Raw genomic sequence first — 21,992 nt, forward strand, 5'->3', positions numbered from 1 at the left:
GATAGCTTTTGTCACAAAATACACAAATTTACTTTATAAAAAATCATGGTATAATGATACATGAACAATCATAGAGCGTATTGTTCTTAGTTCCTTTAGTCGTCTTTAGTAATAATGTGAGAGTAACAATGTTATGAATGGTAGAACATCCAGTCTGAAACCCTGTTTGGTGATATTTGATCAATTTACATTCATTAGCCAAAGTAGATAATTGATAAGGTAGAAATGTTGCGAATAATCTACCCTCAGTATCAAGCAGAGCTGTGATCCGGTAACTTTAGAACTGATTTGTATTTCCTTCTAATGGATCGGCACAGTAAGTAAGCCTTTACTCAAAGGTGGGATCTGTCTAGTTCTTAACAGATTTGGAAACAAACTTATTAAAAGAATGCTCCGTAAAATTGGATTATATTTCATCGCTGCAATTGGAATTCCATTTGGTCCTCCAGCTGGCAAGGAGCGACTCTTTTCTATTAGCTCGAAAATTTCAGCTTGAGTTATACAAAACGTACTATCATGGTTCACTCCAATAACATTCAGTGAAATATTACTGCTTGAAAATAATGTGTTTATACATTTTGGGCCAGATGTATCAAGCGATTTTGCATTCGCAAACGGTGCGAATCGCAAAATTCGGCCGTTTGCGAATGCAAAAATGCCTTTCAGAATGTATGAAAGGCATTCGCAGTGCAATTTTAAGGAATCGCTAAAATAGCGATTCCTTAAAATTGCGACCCCATTTAGAGAATCGCAAATTGCGATTCTCTAAATAGGAAATCACAAATAAGGAATCCTTATTTGCGATTTCTTAAGCACATGTATCAAGCATTTCCTAAATGCGAATTGGGCATTTAGGAAATTCAGTTACCACCAACAAAAGTTTGGTGGTAACCATGTGCAAATTTTAAAAATGCATTTTAAATGCATTTTTTAAATTGACATGTAGCGCACACATGCCCCTAAGGCATGTGTGTGCTTCACATATCCGTAAAAATATTTTTGGGGTGCAGCAGAGGGGGCCTTAGGCCCCCAGCACCCTGGGATTTGCATTTACTAAATTGCGAATTCCTAACTGGAATTCGTAATTTAGGAAATGCAAAACCATTCGCAGCAGGCCCATAGGTGCAAATGGAGTTGGATTCTCTATTTGCGATTCAGTAATAGCATTTGCGAATTTTAAGAAATCGCTATTACCGAATTGCAAAAATCATACATACCATTATGCAATTCTTAAAAAGCAATTTCTTAAAATTCGCTAATTAAGAAATGCAATTTGTTTTTTTTATACATCTGGCCCTTTGTGTTTTCCCATTGAACATTCTATTTGCACTTGTACCAGATCTGACCGGACCCTGTCCATGCACTTTCCTGGGTGTTACACTTGAGTCTTTTTTTTGTTTTTCTAGATTTAATTTCGCTTTTAGAGATCCTGTGTATTTTCGATTATATCTTTTAAAAGCAATATTGATTGGTCTTTCCTAACTTTGTGGAATCTGGTGCCAGGATCACTCTCCTCAATAGAGAGGAATTAAAAGCTCAAGAGTGTATCTATGCCTATAGTACTTGTCTTTGGTTCCAAAAATCACAGATATTGAACTTACAATGTCTTGGTTTTCCAGCTGAGTAAATTTATTATTAAAGTGACAATTCCTTTTTATTTTGGAAATTTTATTGGAAACTGTTTGTTCAATAATAAATATAGCACAATCAATATCTCGTGGTTCTAATCGAAGTGAACTACTTTCTAGGCAGATGTGCACGTGTATGAGCAAACGTCTGTGGCTCAGGGTGAAGAGAGCCTATGGCTGGAGTCACAGCCTCATTGCCCCGTGAGGTAAGCGGAGTGGGTAGGTGTAAGCAAAATGTGAATGAAACTTGAAAAGACACATTGATGAAGAAGGCTAACAGGAAGCCCCTCTATGTATCTAGGTGTGCAGTTTATTATGTTTTTTAACCTTAGACCTGTTAGCTAGCTAAAGGAGTCACCTCCCCCCCCCTTCTCCCACCCACCTCCTCAGCGCCTTGAGACCCTCACAGGTGAGTAGTGCGCTTTACAAATTCCTGATTGATTGATTGATCTAGGCCACACTTAAAAATGGTTCCCTAGATAGGGCGCTATTGAACAATTTTTGTCAAAGTTGTTTTTACAGTTTTTGCCACAGAACAGAATGCTCTTAATTTTAATTTAATATAGATAGTATATGTTTTGATACATTCTGTAACTTGTTATAAAGGTGACCTAAAATTTCTTCTCAAAATTATTGAATTTGAGTTATTGAATTTTAACTCCTCTGGGGGGAGGAGAATCAATATGCCATGGCCTTGCACCAAACAGCCACAAACAGCCACAAACTTGCACAGAGAAGTGTGTTACTGTAGAGATAACTGTACGTTTGCAATACACGGAAGGCTCCACAGATTTCCATCTACTTGGCTATAGAGAGACATTCCAAAATGAGTCCTAATATTAATAATACGTATTAATAATGTATTTATAAAGCACACGTTCACCCTTGGGTCTCTAAGCACTAAATAACAGACACTGGTTGTTAACCGAGCCAACGGCACACATTTGATTGTGCCAGTGATTGTTTTAGCTGCGGGGATATCAGCACTCCCAACTGGAAGGTGGCACGCAGCGCTTTATAACATTAAAGATAAAGAACACAGAGAGAGCAGCGCCTCGGTTCAGTCGGTTAGACAGTGGATACTGGGTGATGGGGGCTCGGAATGGTCAATAAAGCTGTCTCTGCAGTTTGTAGCGAGCTGTCTACCTGTGACTGTAGTATAGTAGAGACGCATGTTACCTGCGCGCGCGCGCCGCTGGTATATGCACTACGTAAAGAAACACTCGGAAGCAGCGGAAACAATGCATAAACAGATAACAGACGGGTTGTTTACATACTGCCTGCTCCAAACAACAGTGGTGTAAATGAAAACATAAATATTTATACATTCGTGCATCTTATGCATACATTTTTAAAGCTTAGAAAGGCACAGGTTTATGAGACATAGGCTGGGTTTCAAACCACTATCCGGACATGGGGAATGGAGCAAGGGCAGGTGCGGGATGTGGCTTCGGAGGGCTGAGAAACAAAAACATGGGTGAGGACTACGGGGCTCGAAGAAGAGGTTTAAAACACAGATAAGTTATATGGGGCGCAGGGGTGGAAGGCGCGGGGGGGGGGAGCAGAAGTGAGTGGGGCTCCCAGCAGGAAAGGAGGGGGGGCTCAATTCTAAGACACCTCAATGGTAAGTTTCAAAAGTGTTGAGAAGGAAGTGGGGGCGCTCTCCATGGGAGCAATAGCCTGTAGGTTTCGCAGGCTCACGGGTGACAATTTTAAGTTCAGATGCTTTTTCTTTTATTTCAGTGGTTTATAGTTTTGTAATGTAATACACAAAACTACAAGCCCCTCAATGCAAAATTTTAAAAAATGGTCTGAAGAAGGTAGTCACCATGAATCTGGGCAAGTCGGCACAGCTGGTCAGCACAGCCTTAAAGCACACAGTTTAAGATTGGATGTTTATCAGAAGTGAGTGTGGGCCCCGTGGGTTGGGTTCTAGAGGGCTGTGGGGCTCCCTTCGGAGGAAGGCACCGCTTTAACATAAAAATGCTCGGGTAAGGGGTGTTTAGAAGGGAGTGTTGGGTCTCCACAGGAGATTAGCTCAGCTTCAGAGCATGGACATGTTAAAGCACGAGGTTCATAGGGGGTCGGGGGCTCTCTTACCGACGGCAGCACGTTTAAAATACAGCGATGTTAACCTAAGAGGCATTGAGAAGGGAGTGTGTTGGTCCCATTAGGAAGTAAGCACACTTAAAAAAAGAAATGTTAAGTCAATGCAGAGATCTCAATAGACTGTTGGGTACTTATAGGATAGAAACACAGGTTGAAAACGCAAAACTATTAAAGTAAATAGTTCAAAAAACATTTTGGTGCTCCCCTAGGAAAGGAAGCACACTTTCAAAAGCCAGAAATGTTAAGTTAAGGCAGAGATCTGAATGAAATGCGAGGACCTTACAAGAGAGAAGCAGAGGTTGAAAACACAAACAAGCTAAGGTAAGGGGTTCAGAAGAGCGCATGGTGGTTCCTTGGGGAAGAGAGCTCACTTTTCAAAAACAGAAATGTTAAGGTAAGGAGATCAGAAAATGGTGGTGGTCCCTTCGGGAGGGAAGCACACTTTCCAAAAAAGAAAAGAAACAGAAAACATAGGTTAAGCACAGGTCGAAAATACAGAAATGTTATAGTAATGGGTTCAGAAGTTAGAGGGGTGACCCCGTAGGTAGGGAAGCACACTTACAAAAAAATAAAAGAAACAGAAAACATAATTTAAGCCCAGGTTAAAAAAACAGAAATGTTAAATTAAGCACAGGTTAAAAACATAGAAATGTGTAGGTAAGGGGGTCAGAACAGAGGGAGGGAAACAATTTTAGAAGCAGAAATGTTAAGGAAGAGTTCTGGAGGGAATGTGGGGTCTCTACAGGAGGGAAGCACAGGCGGAAAACACAAAAATGTTATCGTAAGGGGTAAAGAAGAGAGTGTGGTGGTCCCTTATGGAGGGAAGCACACTTCTAAAAAAAGAAAGAAAAATAAATGTTAAGTTAAGGGAGAGTTCTAAAAGGAATGTGTGGTCTCTAGAGGAGGAGAGTGCAGGTTGAAACACAGAAATGTTAAATAGGTTCAAAAGAAAGTGGGGAGATTCCTTAGGGAGAGAAGCACACTTAAAAAAAAAAACTGAAATGTTAAGTTGATGGAGTGCTCTTGGGAGAATGGGGGGCTTCTCCCCAGGAGGGAAGCCGGGGTTGAAAATACAAGTACATTAAGGTAAGGGCGTCAGAGGAGAGTGTGGTGGTCCCTTAGGGAGGGAAGCACCCTTCTAAAAGAAATGTTTAGGTAAGGAGATCAGAAGAGTGGGGTGGTGCCTTATGAAGGAAAGCACACATTTAAAAAACAGAAATGTTCAGATAAGCACGGGCTGAAATACAGAACTGTTAAAATAATGGGTTCAAATCTGAGTGTGTGGGTTCCTTAAGGAATGCCACACACTTTAAAAAACAGAAATGGTAAGATAAGCACAGATTAAAAACACTGAAGTTTTAAGGTAGGGGGGCCAAAGGCAGTGTGGTGGTCCCTTGGAGAGGGAAACACTTAAAAAAAAAAGAAATAATAAGGAAGAGTTCTGGGGGGATGTGGTGTCCCCAAAGGAGGGAACCACGGTTGAAAACACATAAATGTTAAGGTAAGGGGTTCAGATGTGAGTGTGGTGGTCCTTATGGAGGAAAGTACACTTCTAAAAACGGAATTGTTAAGTTAAGCAGAGTTCTAAAGGGCATGAGGGGTCCATGCAGAAGGGGAAGCAAAGGTTAAAAACACAGAAATGTTAAAGTAAGGGGTTCAGAAGCAGGAGGGGTGGACCCCAGGGGAGGGAAGCACGCTTTAAAAAACAGAAATGTTAAGATAGGTTTCTGGAGAGAATGTGGGGTCTCAGAAATGTTAAGGTAAGGGTGTCAGAAGAGAGTAAGGTGTGCCCTTAGGGGGTAAACGCAGTTGTAAAAAAACGAACATGTTCAGGAAGAGTTCTGGAGGGAAAGTGGAGTCCATATAGGAGGGAAGCACAGATTGAAAAACCAGACATGTTAAGGTAAGGGGGTCAGAAGAGAGTGTGGTGGTCCCTTACGGACAGAAATGGTAAGTTAATGGAGAGTTTTAAAGGGAATGTGGAGTCCCTACGGGAGGGAAGCACAGACTGAAAAAACAGAAATGGTAAGGTAGAGGGTCAGAAGAGAGTGTGGTGGTCCCTTATGAAGGGAAGCAAACTTCTGAAAAAAACGAAATGTTAAGGTAAGGGGATCAAAAGAGAGTGTGGTGGTCCCTTAGGGAGGGAAGCAAACTAATAAAAAACAGAAGTGTAATGCTAAGGGAGAGTTCTAAATGGAATGTGGGGTCCCTGCAAGAGGGAATAACAGGATGAAAACACAGAAGTGTTAAGGTAAGGGGGTCAGAAGAGTGTGGTGGTTCCTAGGGGAGGGAATCACTCTTCTAAAAAAAACTGAAATGTTAAGTTAAGCACAGGCTGAAATACAGAAATGTTAAGGGATTCAGATGAGAGTGAGGTGGCCCCTTAGGGAGTGCAGCACTCTTTTAAAAACCAGAAATGTTGAGTTGTGGAGGCGTTCTGGTTGCCCAAAGGAGGGAAGCACAGGCTGGAAACACAGGGTCAAGGTAAGGGGGTTCAGGAGAGAATGTGGAGGCTCTTTAGGGAATGCAGCACACTTTTACAAAACAGAAATGTTAAGTCATGCGAGAGAGATTAATGGGATGTGGGGGCCCTACGTGATGGAAGCACAGGTTGGAAACACAAATGTCAAGTTAAGGGTTTCAGAAGATAGTGTGGTGGTCCCTTATGGTGGGAAGCACGATTTTTAAAAACAAAAATGTTAAGGTAAGGTTCTGAAGGGAGCATTGGGACCTTACTGGAGGAAAGGACAGGTTGAAAACATAAATCTTAGATAATAAGGTTCCTAAGGAGGTGTGGGTCCCTTCAGGATGGAACCCACATCGAAAGCACAGAAATGTAATGGGATTGGATTCCCTGAAGCGAGGAGTGTACCTTTGAAACACAAAAAGGTGTGGTAAGAGAGAATTTAGGTAGATGGGAAGCATAGGTTGAAAAGATGGAAATGTTGAGGTGAGGGGGCTCAGAGGGGGTGAGGGGTCTCTGCAGCAGGGAGCACTGACTGAATGTTTTGTTAGGTGGTTGTGGATACCCGCAGGCGGCAGCACCCAAGGTGTGTGGCTTCCAGAAGGGGCACAGGCCTGGCTCCAGGAGGGAGTACTGCTTGAAAATACAGAGATGGTGCCATGTGACCAGAGCGGGCACGAGGGGCCTGCGGAACAGCACGGGTTGAAAATATGAATATGTTAAGGTAAGGGAGTCACCACGGCTGTGGTCTCCCTGCAGGAGAAGTGCACTGTTTGAAAACGGAAATATTAAGGTAAGGGGCGTCAAAACGAGGTGAGAGGTCCCTGCTCTAGGGGTGGGGCAACGACAGGAAACAGAAATGTTAAGCAAACAAAAATCAAAAGAGTTCTGTCTTCCCGGTAGAAGGAAAACACGGCGCTAACACCCAGAAGCATTATGATTAGGGGGTTCCTTGGGAGTGTGGGAGACCCTGCGGTAGGGGGCTCTAGTGAAAAGACAAGAATATGAAAGTATGTTCAAATAACGAGGATGGAGCGCCATGGAGGAGGAGTGGTGAGCTTCACACTAACAGCTGAGGTATGGGTGTTACAAGTGGGCGCAGAACTCCCGTTCAGCGCAGGAGCATGACAGGGCGGGCGCTCGGGTGCGAGGCCGGGTTCTCCGGAGGGCGCGGGTTTAAGGCGCTAGCACGTGAGGACCTCTCCCAGACGGGCTAATGCACCCGGGGTCAGGCGAGGTGCCGGATCCCGCCCCCTCGCGGCACTGGCGGGAGCAGGTCGATAACACACAGTATTGACTCGCACAGCACGTACCATGGAGGTGCAGGCGGCTCTGCCACAGACCAGACTCGCACGTCTTCTCTCGCTCTTCAGAAACAAAAACCTCAAGTTTCTCCCCGGGAAGGGATCGAAGAAAACTCCGTCTTACACCGGAAGCCAAAGTAATAATAAAAAGGAGGAGAGAGGGCGATGTCGCCGGGTCCCGGCGCTGTGCAGGGCCCGGGCGGGGGCGCGGGGGGCGCCGGCGGGTCCCGGAGGCTGGAGGGCTGCCACGCTGCTCGCACCCCGGCTGCAAGAGTCTCTCGCTGCCGCTCTGCCATGCACTTTAAGGGAGGGGGAGGAAGCCGAGGCAGGGAGAGACGGCCAGCCAGCCAGGGACAAGGAAGCGCGCGCTCCCCAGTCCGGCCTGGAGGGGCTCCTGCTCTCTGAAGGGAGGGGGCACCCCGGTCCCTTGGCAGGGCAACTCTCCGGGCCCAGGCACCGGAGTTCGGCTGAGCCGAGGCCGTGAGGGAAATGTTAATGCCGCCCCGACGTTTGCCGGGTGGCACTGGAAGGCGGTGGGGGTGAGGGGCACATGGCTAAGTGGGCACCTTAGGTCAAAGCGGGAAGGGCGCTGTGAATGGGTGAAAAAAACGAGGCGGCTGAAAGAAGGGAGAAGAACGATAAACTTGCGGAAAAGTTTAGGTGATGGAGATCGGCGAGTAAGGGACAAAGAGAAGAGGAGAGCATAGAAATAAAAAAATAAAAAAAATAAAGTCAATCAGAAAGATGAAACTACAGAGGAAGTGTGAATGTGCGCTATACATACATACGTGTTGGTGGTGGGAGCTATAGAGAAACATGAAGGGGGAGTTAGGTGTCAGAAAGTAAGAAATAAGCCACTCAATTATTAACGGAGACTGAAGAAAGGGCGAGGACCAAGAAACAAGCAGCGGAGTTGAACAGAGAAAATGGGAAACGGATAACAAAGTACGCGGAGAGGGCAGCGAAGAGCCCAGGGGACCGCACAGTCTCTGCAAACGGGGACACTGGGCTGGGGTTTGCAACAAAAAATACTTTAAATCAGGAACTCCCGAGAGTGAGGAGGGCCCCCTTTCGGCTCTATTATCGGCTGCTTTTCATTAGCAGATACCTGGGGGAGGGGGGTGGGGGGTCCTTGCATGTACTGTGGTCCTTGCTAAGCGGCTGAAAGTGAACCCAGGAAATAATGAGGTAAGGGACGGAAAATGACATAGAAGAAAGAAAGAATGAAAGAAATATAGATGCAGGAAAAGATCGAGAAAAAGAGTGATAAAGGAGTGAAGAAAATAAAGTAAGAAGCGGCAAACGAGTTGAGCAGAAGAAATGTAAAGAAATAAACAAAAAATAGCCAATAATGAGAACATTGAAAATAAAAGGAAATTGTTGTAAATGAATTAAAACAGGAAGTGGGGCACAGAATACTGAAAATAAGAAGACAGAAATACACATTGATCAATAGGAAAGAGAGACAGCACGAGAGAAATCATTTAACCAAACAAGAGAGGGAAGCCGAAGTAAGAAAGCGACAAAAACTGGAGGAAGGCAGAAGATAAAGCTACACCGTGTAGTGATTCTTGGCACTACTATGCTGGCATTGTCGGATTTCAGGCAATGTTATTGCAAAGTTAACCTTCTTTACACTGACTCGAGCATCGGAACACGTCTGGTGCACCTCTGTGGAAACCAGAAAAATGCAGAGGGCTCCGTGTACACGACGGTGGTGGCCACACTAGCGCTACTGATGGCGGAAAATCGAGGAGTGGTGGCGACGGTCCCTTGTGGGTGGAGGGCAGCTGGGCACAGATGGTCTTAAGGGGTTTGCCCCCCAAAGTGGAAACAAGTCTGCCTCTTACCACACTTTCACCCAAACAGCGTCTTGTTGCACGGCCATGCCCTCCAGACCGCCCCTAGATTTGTGGGATTTTGAAGGGTGGGCTGCGATGTTATATTCTGGGGACACGTGTGGGACGTTTAGCTCTTCTTATTTTATTTTGAAATTTTGATGGGCGGGGTCCTCAGGTCTCACTCATTGCCAGTGAGAACCACACACTGGTGGTCGTACTGAGGCCTCTCTCAAAGCAGATTAATAAATGTCACCCCCTCTCGCAGGACCCAGGAATTAACTTTATTTCTTATCTTTTCAGAGCTCCGCTGTGTGAGCTGCCAGGATTCAGGAAATGATCGCACCTGGTTTGGGGGGGGGGGGGGGGGGGGGTTTGGGGTGCTCCTACAGACCTCTTCATTTAGTGGAAGGAGACACTGTGAAAACATCATAGTGCCTCCCACTCCACTACTTTTTGTAAGCTATAAACTGACTATAATGAGCCGTTATTGTTATTTCACTGAGATTACGTTTGTTTAGATTATTTCCTTCTTTTTTATTGATGTTCTTTTCCGTGTTGTCATTGGCTTCAGTGATTGTGGGACATTGTTTTATCTGATATCATCATTATGATAATTACCTCCGAGTCCTGAACTTCAGTGCTCTGCCTTGGGTGAGTGGGTTAGGCTTTGTGGCCCGGTACGGGGCCATATTCTGCATCGCACATCAGGGTGGATACGATATTCCGTCTTTGTGGCTTCCTTTTGTTTACCTCTACAGCGTGCACAGACCAGAGAGTGCGTAAGGTGCCTGTTCTGGAAAGAATGTGGGCCTCTACTGCACGATTCGGACCCCGGTTCGATTGTCCCGATACAGATACCGGATCTGTCGTCGGGGGCGCCTTGATGCAGTTCAGAGCCTGTAGTGCACAAGTCAGCATTGTCCCACGTGCCTCAAGTGGGATTTGGACTGAATCTGCCGAGTGATGTGACAGCAGGCGCGTGTGCGGGGTCAAGGGTTGAGAACCGAGCCTCTTCCCAATGGTAGATACATGTTTTGCTGTTGAAGAGTGTGAATTACCTCAGACTCGCAGAACGTGTTTTGCTTTAAGTAGCAGCGATACCGCGTGGTAGGTATGATCTGTAGTGAGCTACGACTCGGGTAAGGGAAGCCCTGCTCCTACGCACGGTCTCCTGAGGTTCTCTCCTTGGACTCTGTAACAACGCTCCTGCTTTGAAGTGTATGGTGAAGATGTAGTTATTGAGTAGCGGTTCTTGAATTGTATCTTCCGCAGCTTCGACACTCGCTAGTCGTGGTTTTTTTGAGGTGCCGCCACGCGTGGAACAGCGCAGAGGTGCGCAGCCCTTATATTTTTACACACCTTCCCTGGGAGCCTGAAAGACTATTCACCCTCTGCTCGGGGCGCTAGGCACAGTACCCCCGTGTCTCCACACAGTCCACTAGGGTTAAAGAGCCCTTCTCCTGAGGAGGAGAGGGTCACTGAGATTCTCGTGTTTCCGATACCCTCTCTCGAGGCCTTGAAGCTCGGCGACCCCTGCCGGAGGTATTCTGCGCTGCAGGGCGCGTCTTCGCGCACTGCTCCGGGTGTAGTGTGCTATACAGCCTGCGTCTTGGCGCAAACCCTACCCTGGGGACTCCGAGACCTCTTAGTCCCCTGTATAAGGCCCAGAGCACAGGAGCCCTGTGTTTCTATACACTCTCATCGGAGGATCCGAAGGTCAAGGGCTCCTCGTGCCCTGCAGAAGGCCCATTGCACAGGAGCCCTGTGTGTCTTCTGAACGCCCTCCCCTCGGGCTTGGAGCGCTGTTTCTTCCCTGCTGGCGGAGTTGCGTACTGCAGCACCTGTCTGCGCTCACACTAACCTGGGACCAATAAGAGCTCTTCGCTCCCTGCTGTGGCAGTGTGGGTGAGGCACTGCGCACCGCAGCCCCCTGCAGTCTGGGGTATATGTAGTAATCCACCCCGGGAGGCTCTGCTGTACACCCTCATCCCCTGGAAGCAGCCTCGGTGTCTCTCTTCACCCTCTTGAGGGGACAGGGGGTCTTCGAGCCTGGAGGTATTTTGAACGGCTGCCCCTGTGTCTTCGCATACCGTCCCCTAAAGCATGGGGGTCTCCTCCCCGATTAGGGGGAGCAGCGCATCGAAGCCCACGTGTCTGTGACCACACTTCTCTGGGGCTTGAAAGGCTTTTCACCACTTGCACTGGGCTCCTTCTTCTACCCGGGTCGAGTTTTTTCCCCCAAACTCCCTTCTGGCCACAAGGCCACTTCCCCACTTTTTGGGGCGATGTGAACGCATCCTATGTCTTGGAAATCATTTGAAACAGGCTAAATAGCGCGAGGCGTGACCCAACCGTGGCCAAATACAATGGGGAGGAAGGAGGTCAGGTGGAACCAAAAAGAGTGCCTTAATGCTGGCTACGTGCACCACACAGCGCTTCGAAATGAGCAAGATGCCTGTTTCAAAGCCGCCACGTGCAAAATGAAATACTTAGTAGTGGCCGAGTACGTCAAGGGGTGTTTCGAAGCATTCTAGATGCGATGAGACTGCTTCGAATCGGGCAGTTGGTAAAGAGCGCTACTTGTCAACTGAATCAAGCAGCCTAGAATCTACAATACATCTAAATTCAAGCATATAGCATACTTTACAAGACAAATTTTCACCTCAGAACTCCAGTGTAGCAAAATGATGGGGCCCTATTTAGCACGTGACAGAGGCAATGTGTTTTTTTCCGTCCGTTCCTCTGCCCAGAAATTGCATAGCTTCGGTGCGTTTTGCTTGACTTGACTCAAGGAAAGTTTGGATGGACTTGGATGGATTTTGTGGTGTGACCCCAGGATTATAGGAACCTCTCTGTAGTGTTTACACCGAAGCGGTTTTCACAATAATAGGTGGCACTTGCAGAAAAGCTTTCTGCAGCCCTTGGCTACCAGAGCCGGGGACTTGGCAGCCTGCATTTGGCTCCACGTGTTGTTACCCTGAGCCCGAAACCCGTTTCTGGATTCTGGGGCAGCATTAGGACTCGGAAGCAGTGGTGGGCGAACCGGGTCGTGGGCATCAGGAAGCGCCTACGGATGCCCGCCGAAAGAGACGTCTTCGGGACCAATGGACGGCCCGAGCGTGAACTCGAGACTGAAGCAAAGAAGTGCCGCGAAGGGTGAAGAAACGTAATATTGTGTTCATTCATGGGGCTGAAAAAGACCCGGAAACAGCGCTAAAGAAAAAAAAAGAATGGTGTGTGTTGCAAAAAGGGGGGAAACTGAGTGGGTAAGAAACAAGGTAAAAGGTGGAAAAAGAAAGAAAGGTAATTGAAATCGTAAGGAAGGAAATGGAGTGAAATACGGAATTACTAACACAATTAAAGGGGAGATGAATGGAAAAGAAAGCATGGGCTAGGGTCTGACGAAAAAGAAAAGCAACAAGGGAAGTACGAAAAAAACAATTAAGTTAAAAAATGGGAAAATAAAGGAATAGATATGTAAAGAAAAAGATGAAGGAAAATTAGAGAAAGAAGGCAGGAAAGCACATCTAGAGAGACAGAAAAGGAATAAAGAGAAGCGGAACGAAAGTAAACTAAGGAAGGGTGCAAGTTCGAATGCGCAAAAAGGGAACACACGACAATGACAATGGAATAAAAGAAAAAGAACAAGAAAGGCAGTGATAGAGGAAACGTAGTGGAAAAGAAAGATAAAACGTGTACCAGAAAGAAACTGCGAGAGAACGTAAAAGGGAAATATAAAATAAAGTAAACGACAGAAGTAATAAAAAGAAAGTGTGAAACGGAAGCAAGGGTAAACATGAAGAACAGAATGGAAGAAAGTGGAAGAAACATAAAGGAGAAGAGAGATCAAACGAAAGCGAGTAAAAGAAAGAAACGAGAAAAGGAAATAAGGAAAAACGAGAGAGTAAAAAGGCCAAAAGAGAACGTTAAGCGCTACAGAAACAGAATAACTGAAGCGGAGAATAAGCAGGGAAACAGACAACTCATTTGCAAGCAATATATTTTATGGCTCATAAATACGATATAGAATTTTTTTTTTACAAACTGATGAATAATGGTTCCCAGATGTGATATAGCAGCTTTTTTTTTTTAGAAAGTGCTGAATAATTTAAAAAGTAGACCTTGCAGCGCCTAGCGCAGTGTAGCGGAGCCGCTGCAAGATTCTAGTTGGGCACACAGCAGCTGTGTGTGTGTGTCTGGCAGACTTATTGCGGTTCCCGCTCAGTTCCACTGGGGTCCAGGGATTCGCTGCGCCGCCTGACGCAGTGGTGCGGGGGCAGGTTGGGGGTCTTTCGGGCAGCAGTCCGGAGCTCCTTCCGCCGTACACAGCGCCCAGGGCGGCAGAGGGCAAAGCCCCGCGGGCATCCTGAGCACTCGCCTCGGGTGCCAGCCCAGGGCACGGGAGTCCCAGGTACAGGGGCGGAGCGGGGCCCTTCACCCTGCCGCCCCCGGGCTGGCATCCTCCTCCGGTGCCCACCTGCAAAGCCAACATTTTCAGACGGACCCGGGGCAGTGAGTGCGTAAAGACACACAGACATACCTGGCGGTGCGTTATTCACCCGGACGAAGGGCGCTGCTTAGAGAACTGCGTTTTATGGAACTTTATAACGGTGCAAATAGAAACACAAACTCACCATCCTTGTTGGAGCTTTGGGTCTTTATTTATCATGTACGCTGTGTTTTTGTAGAAAACACACGTCAAGTACACAGATCACACACACAGGATTAACTAACATATCGATACACACGCCAAGTCTAATATATATATATATATATATATATATATATATATATATATATATATATATATATACATCTATATATCTATATACTGGTACTGCAGCGCGTGTAATATGTTATATGCATGCCGCGTTTACACACGTATATATCGATGTATATCGGTTATACATGTACTGGTAAGCGTATACATATACACACATACATGTTCATTTTTACATTGATGGTTAGAGCTATACGTATCTCTAGTCTAGACACACCCAAAGAAACGCACCCACACACATATATTCATTTTTTGGTTGTGTATAGCAACAAGTGGCACACATCTGATAATAGGGAACATAAAACGCACGCGTGCCTGTGAAACGAATGCGCAGGTGCGGCCCCTAGGCCCCCGCCTTTCCTGGGGGGCCGGGCTCTCATGAACCTGTCACCGGAGCCGTCCGGCAGCCAGCACGGGCTGCTCCCGGGAGCAAAAGCCACGCAGAAGTGTCCAAAAAGCAGAAAGCGGCCGGTGCCTTGTATAGATATTAATATTATTTGTTTGCAGGTTTAGATAGCGCGAACTCGCGCCGAAGGTAGTGGAGGTCTTTACATAAACAACAGTTAAATTACACACAGGTACATTCTCTTTTTGTTTCTGGGCATGGGGAGTTTAGCTGATTTGCCCAGAATCAGAAGATGGAGAGCGGACGCCGAGAATCGAGCCTGGTTCCCCCGTTCCTAAGTCAGCAGATTTTGCCTTAACGCCCCCTTCCCCACCTATTCTCCGAGTTACCGACTTTCCGACAGGCGACACACGTCACGTCATGTAGTACTCTGTAATTACGGTTCCAAACAATACCAGGACAATACTCTAAACTCACACGCACATTCGTATATATATATATATATATATATATATATATATATATATATATATGAGTGTGTGTGTGTGTGTAAAATACCACACCGGAATGAGCTACAGGTGGTAAACTATAAAGTAAAAAAATCGGTCCTAACACACTTCACATGTAGATGAATAATATAAATAATGCATCCACATCTGAGTATGTTGTTCAAAAACCACGCCTCTCAACAGGGCACTCAAAATAAAAGGTTGTGCCGTTCGTTTCCAAGGAATTCCATCAAATTCCTGAGGTGAAAGCAGCAGTTTAATTTGTATACAAGGCATGGCCACGTTTGACAGGCACGACTCCAAAATCCGTGTGTTCCCTGAGGACAGAAACCCTGACATCAACCTCCCACACCCACGGGGAGCCCGACCACCGCACACAGCCGAGGGGAGAGATGAATAAAAAGTGCGCGCCTTTTATTTCCCGTCTGCCGAAAGCACGTCTAAGCAGAGATACAAACGGATATTAATTAGCGGGAAAACCGTCACTGCCGTTCTTTAGTTTCTCCTCACACAAAAGGAAGTTTGTATGTAACTATAAATCTCATGGAAATACACATTTCTGAAGTTGGCAACTGCAAGTCCATATTTCTAAGCACAATCCCAATAGAAGTATCTATTTTTGCTCCAAGTAAAATAGAGTTTCATTTACCCCTCTGCCTTCCGGATGCACATATGTGTGCCTCTTTCGAAAAATCTGGAAGTATTCGTTCTGTCAAAGAAATGTTCACACTGCCCTCTTGCAAATCCCTGCCTTTGAAAGACTGAATGCCCGACAGCTTCGTCTCATAAAGATATATTTCGATAATATTACTTTCTTCTTCCGAGAGCGCGACCTTTAATAAACGCTAACCGCCTGGAAAGCTCAGGGGGCTGTTAAACACTGTTTTTGTCTGGAAAATACACTCGCATTTTAAGAGGAAGCGACGGGCAAAGGGTTAGTGAGCGCTGACTGCTGCGGGGCTAAGTAACTACTAATAACTTGAATGGGAGGAAGAGATGCTGGTCGGGCAGGTTGCTTCGTCTGCAGGGGCGGGAGAGTAAGGGGTGCTGGGTGTTTTCCAGGGGAGGGGTGCCAATGAACCAGCAGAGTCAGGATAACGGATGCTCGGAGGTGAGCCCCCGCACAGGCGCCCCCACACACGGATTACATGCCTCACTGCAGCATCGACCACCTATTAATTCCACAGACACAGTTCTTGCCCCAATCCACCTTTTCCGTTTCGTGAGGCTACTTAGAGCCCCACCTCTCCTGCGTCCGAGAGTTGCAAACTCCGTGTCTGCGTCCTTGCAAGAAAAGGCAGAGTTGTGTACCGCCCATGGTGCCAGCTCCTGTCCAACAGGAAATGCCATGTATGACAAGGAGTGCTCCCAGCCACTGGTGTGTGCGGCTCAGCAAGGGTTAACTACACTGCCGCGTGCAGGGCTCCGAGAGCATCTTTACAACAGCGCGCTGTACACAGGTCCGAGGTAGCGGCACTGTACAGGGCTGCGCAAACAGCTTTCCACACACTGCGTTGGTCAGGGCTAGTTTTAAAACAAGACTACACTCACAGTGATGAAGTAGAATACTTTACCAACAGTGCACTGTGCAGGGATAACTTTCTCAACACCGTCGTTCAAGCGCCGAAGTAGATAACTTTATAAACAGTGCTCTGTGCAGAGATAACTTTCCCTACACTGAACTAGATAACTTTCTAAACATTGCACTGTGCAGGGATAATATTCCCTACACCGTAGTTCACGCGCTGAAGCAGATACCTTTATAAACAGTGCACTATGCAGGGATAAGTTTCCCTACACTGTACTTCAAGCGCTGAAGTAGAAAACTTTATAAACAGTGCAGAATGCAGGGATAACTTTCCCTACACTGTACTTCAAGCGCTGAAGTAGAAAACTTTCTAAACAGTGCACTGTGCAGGGATAACTTTCCCTACACTGTAGTTCACGCACTGAAGTAGATACTTTTATAAACAGTGCACTGTGCAGGGATAACTTTCCCAACACTGTACTTCAAGCGCCGAAGTAGATAACTTTGTAAACAGTGCACTGGTAGGAATGCACAGACAACGCCACAAACACTGTATTTTGCTGGGCTGTTGAGATAACTTTACAAGCAGTGCAGTTTCAGTGCTGAAATAGATAACTTTATAAAGAATACACTGCGCGGGGCTGCAGAGATAACTTTACAAACACTGCACTGCACAGGGCCAAAGAGGGGATAACTTTACGAGCACTGCACTGTGTAGGGCTAAGTTTACAAACACTGCACTTTCAGTGCTGAAGTAGGTAACCTTACAAACACTGCTTCAAAATCCCTGTGATATACATAACTGCAGGAGGAAAAGTTGTAAACACAGCGCAGAGCAGGGTCCACGCGCTGCACTGTGCGGTGCTGCAGGGATAACTGTACAAACTGCACAGAGAATGGCTGAACGATGCAACTGACAGACTGCACACTGTAACGCCGTGGGGGGTAAGTTACCATCACTACAATTCGCAGCGCAACAACAGGTAAATGTACACGTGTACAAGCACTGCCATTTACTGGGAAGTTTACACACATTGCAAGTTACAGGGCTGCAGGAGGCAACCTTACAATGAATGGAAACTGCACGCTACCGGATATCGGCAGTGGTGCAGGGAAATTTCCCAGAGTAGGGGTACTGCCACCAATGTTACATCACTGAATGTATAGTATAGAAATTGTGGATTTTTTTTATTTTGTGGAAAATCCAAGCGCAACACAAAGAAAAAGTTAAGCAAATGAGCCACACCCACTCTGCAGGAGAGTGGCAAGGGTGTGGTGATGGTTGGAGCACACTGCTACAAATGTATTACTGAAGCGTGGTGTGGCCGCACGCTCTCATTTACAGACAGCACATTTTCCACTGAAATATTCACTAACTTGGCAGGAGACAAGTCTATAAATACAGCACCCTCGTGCCTGCAAGAGGAACATGGTGCTCAATTTGTTACAATCATTAACATATACTGGCCTTCAAACACTGCAGAGTAGAGGGCTGCAAAATAGTTTTTCAAGCACTACACTGTACTTTACCTCTGGTGTCCTGGAGAACCTTACTACTGGACCAAAAATGAGCATCAAATACACTCCTATAGCACTTGACACTCAAGATAACAAGGAATACATTTTTTTCAAGATGACACATTAAGAATTTTCAATTCTGTAAAGGACACAGAGGTGAGGATTATGCTTCTCTTTCTTTACTTAGCTTTCACAGCAGCCAATCAAAACATGTGAAACTTTAAACTGCACATCTCATGAGCCCATAACCGCCGTCTCCTCCAGTCACAGGTGTCAAGTCTCCTGCACTTGTCACTAACACCATAGTCCGTCCTCTTGCTTTGTGAACCATACCAAAGATTCTCAAAACTTGAAGCCAACATGTAACTTCACGAGAACCAAATAACTATTCTACTTGAACAACCTCCTTCAGATGAAAGAACTCCTTTCACCATGATTTTTAGATCAGCCACCAGAGCCTCAATATAATCTCTCAGGTCACTTTTGCATCCATACCTGAATAAAAGGACATCCAAATAATACCCATCTCATAGAGAAATTTCATTCAATAACGGGGCTGGAAAAATTAGCATGCATTAACGTCCGACAATGCGTCACATACAAAATAACATACATGAAATGATTTACAAAATAGAACACATGTCCAATGAACAGTTCACATTGCTTGCTAGTACAACACCCCAGAGTGGGATAATTCTCCACTCTGTGTCCTTAATAGAATTGAAAATTCTAAATGCGTCAGCTTGAACATTTTTATTCTATGTCAAGACCGGAGACTTCAGATTATGCTATTTTAAAGTTGAGCCACCACTAAAGATGCTACATCCACAATAGACTTAGTATAAAATACTGTAAAAGTGGATGCAGAAGACCAATCCACCACAGCCATATTGTCCTCCAAACGAGAAAACAGAAAGTCCTCCAACAGAACCATAGCACCACTGACAGAATGAGCCTCAAAGGTGGAGACATCTATCCCTGCTTCAGTCAAGGAACATTTCAGGTTGTGCACATGATTAGGAGATGGTCAGGACTGAAAGAAACACCCGATCCGGCTTCGTGGGTATGCGAGAACAGAACCATAGAAAGAGGGCCATGTCCTTGCTGCAAACGTAGCCCGCTCCGATTTCCTGCTCCCGCTCCACAATGGCAATATACAAAGGGCAGCGATACTCGAGCACCCTGTCACACAGTATACATCCAGCTGTTAAAACCAGTTCCAAAATATACAAAGATACATATACAGGGGTCATATTTACAAGGTGGAGTTAAGCCACAAAAAGTGTCTTAACTCCACCTTGTAAATACAGCGCAAGGCATAGCGCCACTGGAGCGTACGAAAAGTGGCGCTCCGGTGGTGCCAGGGGCTCCTAAATATGCCCCTAAGTTTGGCTGCTGCAGCAAAGAAAGAGGACGGACTATGGTGTTAGCAACATTTTTAGGGGACTTGACACCTGTGACTGGAGGAGACTGTGGGCTCCTGGGATATGCAGTTTAAAGTTTTACATGTTTTGATTGGCTGCTGTGAAAGCTAAGTAAAGAAAGAGAAGCATAATTTGAAGCCTCCGGTCCTGACATAGAATAGCGGTTTAAGGCTTACCCAGAAAGGTGCTGTTGGCTACAAACTCAGAAGCAGACACATTAATAACAATAAATAATACTACCAATCCAGTCAGCACTTTTACTTTAAAATTGAAAAGTACAAAAAAAAACAGCAGTATACAATCGGAATATTTTCAAGCCACAAAAAATCAAAACCCTTGTCAGGAACCACAGAACATGTTGGATTTTTGCCATAATGAGAGCACACGTAGCACCATGGAGACACAAAGGGGCTCATGACAAAGAACAAGTTACCTATCTTTGGTAACACTCTTTCTGGCATATAATTTATCGCCTTTAGAATATCTCCAGGAGCCAGACTAGTTCCAGACGATTTAAACAGCATCACTTCCTTGCACCAGTAGGTGATGCTGTGCACCTCTGGGTTGACTCAGTCCTGCCTCAGAAGTGACTATGTAGCAGCTTATAAGCACCCACCTGCAGATCAGCGTCAATTTGTTTCTTGACTCTGTCCATAACCTCAGAAGCAGAGCCCAACAATGATCAGAGGTAACAGTGTACAGATCTTTAATTAGGGACATCTTTAGATGGAAAATGAGATCATTCCACAGGAAGGAGGGAGAACAGTGAGGAATCTGTGGTTAGAGTATCCACCAGAAAGAATGCTACCAGAAAGAGTGCTACCGAAAGTAAGAAAATTGTTCTAATGGATACTTCTAACTGCAGGTTCTTCACCTTTACAATAGGTACCAAAGCAGTACCTCCCCAAGTGGTGGCTCTGTGGAATGGCTCAGATTAAAAAATCCAGTAGGGCCGGACAGGTGAAATGCCCTTTCCATCAGACCTGGAAGTCAAAGGAGAAGTACCTTGTGAATACCTACAAAGATGCCCAGGTCGTATGCCACATGGCAAAGCAGCAGTGGCAACCCTGGCCTGGTGGCTACTTCTTGCCATGCATAGCAGATCTTAATGCAGAGAACTAGCCACCTTAATAAAGTCCTTGCATTTCTTTGCCTCAGAGAACCCCACAAAAAGCAGATCGTCCACCCAATGGCCTTTGGTGCGATCAATGTAAAAAGCTCAAGGGTCCAACCAACAAAGTCTCTCTTCTTTCAAGGGGTGAGGCAAATGTGAAAACATTGGGAGAGTGATGGACGGTCTTACAGGAAAATGAGTCATGACCTTTGGCAAAAAGGCCACCCTGGTCCTCAACACCACTTTATCTGGGAAATAGGTGTAAGGCAGCTGCACCAAGAGAGCTCAGAGTTTACTACCACAACAGGCTGAAGTTATTGCAAGCAGAAGTGAAGGGGGAGGAGATGTGGCCTAATGGCCAGAACCGCTGAGTTTGGAACAGGCGGAACCACATTCAAGTCCTGGTGCTGGCTCAACATCATGTAATTCTGGGGAAATCACTTAGGCCCTCATTACAACATTGGCGGTAAATCCAGCTTACCACCGTGCAGAAGACCACCAACACACCGCTGCGGCGGCAGGAATTCACTACAGCTATTACGACCCACAGCTCGGAATCCGCCAAAACCCAGACATCCACACAAGTCCGCCACACCAAAGGTCAGTGATAAACTGGTGATAACAAAACCCACACCGTCACGCCCACACTATCACGACCCACAAACTCACGCGGCGATCTTTCAACCGCGGTATTCCATTGGCGGTACACACCGCCGCACTCAAAATACACACACATTTACAAAACACAACCACATTGGACAATTCGAAATACACACACCTGATACAAATACACCCACCACACCCAATCCAATATAAAACACACACCCACATCACCCACAAACCATTACGACCAGAATTGCGAAAGAAGGCCAGAGAGAGACACCACCAGAAACAACACTAGCATCCACAGACACACAACATCCTCACTCACACAACATCCACGTACCTCAGACAACACACACAAACACATCCCCTCACACATCACAACACACCACACCCCACACATCACCCACACCACATCATGGCACCACAACAACACCCCAGGTTCTCAGAGGAGGAGCTCAGGGCCATGGTGGAGGAAATCGTCCGAGTAGAGCCACAGCTATTCGGATCACAGGTGCAGCACACCTCCATTGCTAGGAAGATGGAGCTATGGTGCAGACTCGTCGACAGGGTCAACGCAGTGGGACAGCATCCAAGAACTAGGGATGACATCAGGAAGAGGTGGTACGACCTACGGGGGAAGGTGCGTTCCGTGGTCTCAAGACACCAGATTGCAGTACAGAGGACTAGCGGTGGACCCCTACCTCCTCCCCCTCAATTAACAACATGGGAGGAGCAAGTCTTGGCAATACTGCATCCTGAGGGCCTCGCAGGAGTGGCAGGAGGAATGTACTCTGGTAAGTCAACTCTTAACTATAATATCC

The 21,992-nt window shown here is 46.1% G+C and overlaps 1 protein-coding gene across 13 annotated transcripts in view; it reads right to left on the reverse strand.

Annotated features, from left to right (window-relative positions):
• Nucleotides 1–7,864, reverse strand: part of NFIX (nuclear factor I X) — a 1,024,880-nt gene extending 1,017,016 nt beyond the window's left edge. For 5 of the 13 annotated variants that reach the window (XM_069231933.1, XM_069231936.1, XM_069231932.1 and 2 more), the window contains exon 1: nt 7,515–7,864. The gene's annotated coding sequence lies outside the window, so the exon portion shown is untranslated. The remainder of the gene's footprint in view (nt 1–7,514) is intronic. The other 8 variants (XM_069231940.1, XM_069231939.1, XM_069231941.1 and 5 more) reach the window with 3 other exon arrangements.
• Nucleotides 7,865–21,992: the final 14,128 nt, after the last annotated feature.

Source organism: Pleurodeles waltl, chromosome 4_2, assembly GCF_031143425.1.
Source record: "Pleurodeles waltl isolate 20211129_DDA chromosome 4_2, aPleWal1.hap1.20221129, whole genome shotgun sequence".
In the NCBI taxonomy this organism is placed as follows: domain Eukaryota; kingdom Metazoa; phylum Chordata; class Amphibia; order Caudata; family Salamandridae; genus Pleurodeles; species Pleurodeles waltl.